Source organism: Pseudorca crassidens, chromosome 7, assembly GCF_039906515.1.
Source record: "Pseudorca crassidens isolate mPseCra1 chromosome 7, mPseCra1.hap1, whole genome shotgun sequence".
Classification (NCBI taxonomy): Eukaryota; Metazoa; Chordata; class Mammalia; order Artiodactyla; family Delphinidae; genus Pseudorca; species Pseudorca crassidens.
The window spans coordinates 54,841,573-54,849,684 of NC_090302.1; the positions used below are offsets into that span (position 1 = coordinate 54,841,573).

The 8,112-nt window shown below is 47.3% G+C and overlaps 1 protein-coding gene across 8 annotated transcripts in view; it reads right to left on the bottom strand.

The window, feature by feature from the left end:
- The window catches only part of GLIS3 (GLIS family zinc finger 3), a 506,390-nt gene extending 501,563 nt beyond the window's left edge, over window positions 1–4,827 (bottom strand). For 3 of the 8 annotated variants that reach the window (XM_067744279.1, XM_067744273.1, XM_067744282.1), the window contains exon 1: window positions 2,408–2,547. The gene's annotated coding sequence lies outside the window, so the exon portion shown is untranslated. Of the gene's footprint in view, window positions 1–2,407; window positions 2,693–4,750 lie in introns of those variants that run through there. The other 5 variants (XM_067744278.1, XM_067744276.1, XM_067744283.1 and 2 more) reach the window with 5 other exon arrangements.
- Between the last annotated feature and the right edge of the window lie 3,285 nt (window positions 4,828–8,112).

The following is an 8,112-nucleotide window of genomic DNA, read 5'->3' on the forward strand; positions in this document are numbered from 1 at the left end:
AACTTTTGCTGGTTGCAGCTGTTTCACACTTCACTGTAAGCAAACTTGAAGGAGGGAGAAAAGAAGGAATGGGAAAATTTAAACCAATACAAATCAATTTTATACAAAAAAAAAAGTTTCCCCATTTATGTAAAAAGGGAGGTCCAGTCAGAAATGCTACAGAGAGGGAAACAGACGTCTGGCTAACTCCCAAGGCAGAAATCATGACTCATCAAAGCTTTCAGAAGGGACAGAATGAGACTCTGCATTTGTCTTGAGTTCACCTTCAGGCCAAGGAATGCTCTCTGAACTGGGAACTGGGAAACTTGATTGTCTGCCCTGCGACTGTGACAACTGGCTCTGAGGCCCTGGGCAAAACTCCTAAAACTCTCTGGGTCTCAGTTTCCTCATCTGTAGGTGATAACCAAGATCCCATCATACTTGAGATTCCCTCTTTCCACAACCTAAAGGGAACTGGTCCACTGGGGGGAGCTGCAGAACATTCCTCTTCTCAAACTCCAGAGCCCCGGGCCCAAACTCTGGGGCGACGCTATGTCCTACAAGTAGGTGGGGAGAGGGTGCAAAGCCCTCTTCTCTGCAAGAAGGGGCCGCAATTCCTGCTATCAAGTCCCTGCGTTTCCGGAAGTACCCTCCACCCCCACCCCCTGCCCTGGGTTTAGATGCTGCAGGGATGAGGGCCCAGCTGATGTCCGGGAAAGCCTAGTAAGGGGGTGAGGAATACCGAGGTGGGGGGGCTCTCCAGCCAGGAGGAGGGCTGGAGAGATCGGGAGAGGTGCCGGGGACCCGCCGGGCGAAGGAGAAGCGTGTGGGGCAGGACAGGAGAAGGGCAGCACTTATCTGCTCATGACCCCCGTATCTTGGCCACCGGAGATCCGAGGCCCATGCCCCTGGGCTCTCTGGCAAGGAGTGAGGGGCGGGTCCGGGGAGGCAGAGGCGACAAAGCCCTGCTGGGGACGCGCTGCTGCGACCCCGTTACTCCCTGGCCGCCTCTGCCCCTAACCCTCGGCCTTGTCCGCAACCGAGCGCAGCAAAACAAAACAAACTCGTGCAGGCTTCCTGTTGTGCAACCCAGTCCTGAGTAAGTCGGGGCCGAATGAGCGCTGCGGCTGGCCCGCGGCTGGGAAGTCCAAGAGGCAGGGAGCAGCGCGCTGCCCGGCCCAATCCCGGATCCCGAGGAAGTCGCAGCCTGCTCGCCGCTCCCGGGAGCGCACGCTCCCGCCGGCCCGAAGCCCCCACCCAGCTATCGCCCTAATCCTTGTTCTTTCACTTCTTGCCTCTTAGACACCCCCAAGTCGAGGGTGCGACTCAGGAAGCCAGAAATGACCTTTCAGAAAGTTTCTCCCTACAGGTACCTAATTGAATCATCCATAGGATGACAAATCCGTCAGGGCCAAGTTTTCCAGACATTTGGGTGACTTCCTCATCACCGAAGTGACTTGTCAGCTCCAGTGAGTAACTTCGAAGTGTCGCTCTGGGCAAGGTGTGTGTTTAGGAGAAAGCCGGCTGCTCACTCACGCTTTCCAGAAAGCGGCCTCGGGCGACTTCAAAATACACACAGGGTCATTTATAGGGACTGGAGTTGTGCGCAGGACAAAGTCCCCGAGACTGAGACATTTCCCAAACAGTGCTGACATTTTGTCGGGCCCTATAAAAATGTAAATGTGAGGTGACAAACCTAGTGGGGAGTGTGCGCGTCTGAATCTGTGCATTTTGCGGCGTGGGTTTATAGTTATAGTTACAAGACCTGGCGGCTGCGAGTCGCTGGACCCGTCCCCACGAGGAGTTAATGTACCCCCTACCGGAGGACCTCCGGAGCAATGGGGAGGGACATGCGCTTGGGTGAGGCACAACATGGAAAACAGCCTTCGTTAGAGCTCCACAAACACGTGGAACTGGCAAAGGCAACTAAAGCCCCGTGAGCGCGAGAGAGACCTCATGTCAACCCATCAATTCCCACTTCTCCAAAGTTTCCCTTCAGTGGGGACTCATGGGTGGCGTGCACAACCATGCCCTTGCGTTCCGTAACCTGCCCTGATTTTGTAGCCTTCTGGACCCTGTAGTTTAGAAGAAAAGCCAAAAACAAAAAAAGTCTTCCTCATTAGAAAAACTTTAAAACCTTGTTGATTTCCTCTCCGTCTTCTTCAGTCGACGCTTTTAAGACAACTGACAAGAACACGGCTTGACTCCTAATTGAGAATTGTTATCTATCTCAGTAAACAGACCTTCTAGAGAATCTGGGTGTTGGAGTGCACGTATTCTTAAACCTGAGCGAACGCCACCCGCTCAGCGTGGAAACAGTTCTAATACCTAGTTTGTATCTCTGAGCGTTGCAACTCCCCCACATTCTCAAGCGCCCGGCTTCTCCCGTCTCTCGCCTGCGAGCAAAGTTCCTATGGCATCCACTTACCAGGTAACCGGGATTTCCACAACAAAGCCTGGCGTGCGGGTCCCTTCCCCCGGCCAGCCTGAGCGAGTGACAGCGGGCGGCCAGCGCTGGCGAGGAGAAACTTGGGGCTCCAGCCCTTCAGCGCGCTCCCCCGGCTCTGCCTCCTTCGGAAATGAAAACTCCCATCCAAGCAGGGGGACAGAGCGCGGAAACCCGGCCCAAGTGCCGTGTGTGCGCGCGCGTGTGCTAGGGCAGCGGCGGCAGGGGGAGGAGGGGGCAGAAGTGGGGTGGCTGTACCCTCGGCATCAGCTCATTCTGCCGCCCCCTCCCCGCGCGCATACATACACACACACACACACACACACACACACACACACACACACGGAGCAAATAATATCTTTAAAAACTTGAGTTTCGACTTTGTGCCTCGCGCGTCCTGTTCATCCTCGCCCTGGGCCTGGGGGTGCGTCTGGGGGCCGGCGCGGGATGCTGGCTAACTGCTTTCGGCGGGTTCCGTCGGGAGGACGCTGGTGCGAGCCTAGACGGCTGCGGGCAGCGAACGGGGCTGCGGGGAGGGGCAGTGGTGGCGGCCCCAGCGCTAGTGCCCGTGCGCGCCACGCTCTGGGCTGCCCTGGCGGCGCAGTGTGGACGCGGCTGCAGGGAGAGGGGAAGGGGGAAGAGGGGAGGGAGAGAGGGAGGGAGGGAGGGAGGGGGTGAGGGAGGGAGGCGGCCTGGGAGGAGAGTGGATGTGTGTGCGGCCGCCGAGGGCCGGCCTGTAGGCAGCTGCTTCCTGAGTGTGAGCGCGGGAGGGGGAAGGGGGGACGGGCTCGCTGGTCATCAGGCTGGCCAATTCGAAGGCCGAGCTTGTGTCTCCCTCTCGACGCGATCAAGCACATAGTCCTTCCCGTGCGCCAGGGAGTCAAAGAACTCCAGAACCGGCTAACAGCCGGGAGACACTTCACCTTCTTCTTGGGCCTTATTTATTGAACGGGTTTTTTTTTTTTAACATGCAAAAGCGTCAGCATTTCAACAAGAGTTAATGTCAAAGCATAAACAAGTTAAATAAAAAAACACGCAGTAGTAAAATGGAGAGAAAAATTAAAAAGTGGAAAATGGCAAAAGGGTCTTTCTAATATACAGGATTGAAGGCACATAACTTGGAAAATGGATAGGTGAAGATGCCTTTGGCAACTTTTTAAAGTAAAGAATAAGCAGAAAAGAGAGGAAGGTGATGGAAGTGTTACAAGATGTAAAATTCTAAACACGGGCTGCTAGGAATGGAGGCACATTCCCTGCATATGTTGCACCTATATAGTGGACCATTCTTAAGAATCCAACATCCTCAACTTCATACCCCACCTAAGCTGTGACCCCAGTCCTTCTGCTTGGTTTGGTCAGAGACCTCAAGAGGCTGTCCCCAGAAAGCCAACTGTTAATGGTTCCCTACATGTACTGCCACAGATGCGTGGACTTCCACCTTGGGAGTCAATGTAAGTAAAGCACACAGTATTCTCCAGTTAGACCTTTCTACAGTGAGAATATTATTCACCCTCATGAATGAAATGAATGAGGATATCTCAAGACACTTAGATTCTCACCAGTCCTTGTATTCTATTCCAGGGCTCTCACTGAACTATAAATTACCATTCAGGTAGCAGATGCTGTGATCAAGATAAAAGCCCTCAAGTACACAAATGACTCACCAAAGATTGTTGACAATTTTCATTTATCTTACTTCAGAAATAATATTACTAGAGTTGGTCTGTATCCAAGGTATGCCATCACCAAAAAAGTCCAGTTTTCACAATACTTCCTCTGTCTCATTATGATCTGCTTTTCAAGATTCCCTTCAGGGAAGGCATTTTTTTCCTTTCCCAAAGACACAAACTCATCAGAATATTAATCACCAGAATATCTGTCAGCAGAAGTGGAGGGAGGGAAATAAAGTAATAAGTTCTTAAGATATGTAATTCTGTCAGTTTTCCAGTTTCTCCCTCTGTTCTTCCTCTCTTTTTAAACAGAAGTATCCAAAAGCCCAAGATGGCAATAGAAGGGGGTTCAACCACACACAAGAAAAGAAAATACTCATAAAATGAAGCATGCAGCAGTATCACAAAAACAAAGAAACCAAGTGATGGAAGTTGCCATGACTATTCCACTGTGGCTAGTTATGGCAACAGGCCTGACGTTCACATAAAAACTCTTCCTCATTAACTCCAGCCTTCCGGAGCAGAGCAAGATGGGAACACTGACCCTTCAATGCATCACGGGAAATTCTCTTCATCCAGATTCTTTTGTTGTACATACTGCTCCCCAGGAACAAGACAAGCCTCAATGGAGGTTGCAAAAAACCTTCCAACGTACCTTAAATATCATTTCAAATACAATGGTTTCGATGCATGAAATTATATCCTAGGGGCTTACAGAAGCTTCCAAAACTTCCCACTTGATGGGAATAGCTGGAAGAGAAATATATAGTGTTACACCCTACTTTAATCAATGGCTCATGGAAATAAAACACTGGGAAAGTTATGAGTCATCAACCTGGATTCCAAAATTCTCTTCACTTATAAGAGCCCAAGGGTGGGAATGCCATTTTTTTATTTAGGTGGGATTTTCACAAGCTTCTAACATTCCTAAGACATTTACCTACCACTTAACAGGTACAATGCTTTGGTTGACTTTTTTCTTTCTTTTTTTTTTTTTTTTTTTTTTGCTAGGAAGGTAGATCTGCAATGTCCTTATATTCCATGGGATATAGTTAAAATGCAGTGTTCTCAATACAACCATGGAATGACTCAGAATGAGCTCTGTACCTCTTCTGGATTGAACTGGTCAGCATGAGTTGGGGAGGGGAGAATAATGAGATGGTGGAAAAGGAAATAGTGCGGTTCAGAAATGACACTCTCCTTTCTCCACGAGCTTTCCATTGTGCTTAGGAATGCCATGGTAGCCTTTCAGCCAGATAGGTGGGAACTGCAACCCAGTTGTATCTTTCCTCTCTGGAGTCATTAGTTGCATGCATCTCCACGGCTGACTCACGGCAGCTGACTCAGCAGACAGGGCCCTGCTGCCAGCTCAAGTCCAGTTCTCATTCATTTGAGAAATATTCAGCGAATACCTACTCTGTCCCAGGATTGGGGGCAAAGGAATCAACACATGTAGGCATTGTACATGAGAGGATGTTACATAAAGCATTTGCCCAGGGCCTGGGATATAGCAAACACTCAAGAAATGGTGGTGTTTTACATATATTATCTCATCAAAGCAATCATATGAGATGGCCACTGGCAGTCTCCTATTTAGGAGTAAGGAAGCTTGAAACTCAGTAAACAGTTAAGGAGAGTAGGAGACAGATCTAGGTTTGCCAGTCTAGAAGCCTCAAGTCCTTTCAACATTGCTATCCTACAAAATAACCATGCATGCTCTTTGAATGTGTGTAAAAATACCATTGTAAGGGTATAAAGTAAAAGGCATCTTCTAATTAATGTCAGACAAGCACAACTGAGTGTAGAGGACAAAGGAATAATTTCCTACTACAGAACAGGGAGTAAGTAGCTTGGCTGTTTCAGCTGGGCTTCAAAGAGTGGGTAGAGAATTGATAAACAAAGGAGAACATTTCAAGAGGAGGAATCAGCATCAGAAAGGGCACAAAAAGCGTTAACTCTAGGGTATCTGCTCACACAAAGCTAGAATACGAAATAGGATAATTCACAATCTCAGAGCTATAGCAGTGGAACACAGTAGACCCTGGAGGGAACATCCTAACTGCAAACCTTCAGGAGAACTGTTACTTGTGTCAGTCTGAGTGATCTGACAGCATTTACAAACTTGCAAAGAACCTTGATCAGATTCCTACTGCTGTAAAGTGTCTATAGAGAGTTTTACCTCAAAAATGCAGATAAGTTGAGCTAACAGCATCAGTGATAGTATGCCTAACTATCAACACACATACACATACACACCCAGGAGCTAGCAAGAGTCCAGTTATGTAGAAATACAGTGGAAAAAGTCAGTGTTTGCCAACTTAAAGAGGGGAGCTAAATGTTTAAGATGAAAATTTTCCATTTCACCTTCCTAAGTTAGTAATACAAATAATAGAATGTTATCAGTGTGTGATACTCTAATAAAACTTTTAAATTGATCTTTCTACTAATTTTGCCACAAGTGCAGTCAGCCCAGACTCTCCTGCTTACACATCAGTGATGCAATTTTTAAAAATTATTATTTATACCCATTACGTTCATAGTATCATGCCTCTTTTCCTTTCTAAGGCCAAAACCATAAGTCAGAGTCTAAAATGTATCACTCCACAAACAACTGACCAAAATGTGAAATATTTTAGTCTATACAATGTCGAAATATTTTACTCTATACAACGTCTCTCCGCCTTGTATTACCGGTAAAATTTTTCCGCCTATTTTATACAAACCCAATTGAGATGCATCTAATATTCTACAAAGGTTTATAGGATATTTCTTGACATACTACTAAGGTATATCTCCAACGAGTTTACCTAAATAAAAATAAATTCATAGATATACAGAATGTTCCACAGGCAGCCAGTTTCCTGTGGCAGTTTCCAGTTTCATTTGATATCCAAACTGGCCACTTACATATAGTATTATAAAATTCATTACCTGATCATGATGCTATCTTATCCATAACTGCCTTCTGTAAATGCCTTATAATGGACAGAATTTACATTTCTTCATAAGCCCTTCATGGCCTAACAATAGTGCTGGGCACTAGTAAGTAATTAACGCTAACTGAATGTATGAATTAATGAGGAAGCCAAAGAATGGTTTCCCTACTTGCAGAGATGGTGAATAGCAGTAACTATTGTCTTTGTGAATATGCACAATCATTTCAATACTCCAAAAGAGTCTAAACACCTGTCTTTCTCTTTCTGTGCCCCCATGCTCTTCATTGTAAACTGAAGATTAAAATATTATTTCCTATTTCTTGGGGAAGAAAATTCAGTCTCTGTGCAATGCTTAGAACCAGGAGGGTGAGCCTCTCCCTCCAATGACCAGATGCTCCCTCCCTATCTGACATCCCACTACCTCCTTCACACCACTCCAAACCCGGTCATTTGCATCACACCGTGAATTCCTCCCCCCCAAAATATACGTACTGGGACTTCCCTTGTGGCACAGTGGTTAAGAATCCACCTGCCAATGCAGGGGACACGGGTTTGAGCCCTGGTCCGGGAAGATCCCACATGCCGCGGAGCAACTAAGCCAGTGCACCACAACTACTGAGCCTGTGCTCTAGAGCCCGGGCGCCGCAACTACTGAGCCCATGAGCCACAACTATTGAAGCCCACGCGCCTAGGGCCCGTGCTGGCAACAAGAGAAGCCACCGCAATGAGAAGCCTGTGCACCGCAATGAAGAGCAGCCCCCGCTCACCACACCTAGAGAAAGCCTGTGCACAGCAACTAAGGCCCAATGCGGCCAAAAATAAATAAATAAAAATAAATTTAAAACAAAAAAAGAATGGCTTATCTCAAATTTGTAGGAAAAGATATATACATATGTACTAAATTATGGGGAGAAAAGATGGAATGAGGGTGCAGAGAGGAAGATGAGTTTTTTGAGAGGAAATGAAGAAGGCAGGACAGCATCAGGACATCATCGGGATAACTGAGAACAATGAATAAGTTTTGGGTATGATTAAGCTCTAAAAAAAAGTGATTCCATGGATTTTCAGACTTCTCCCCAAC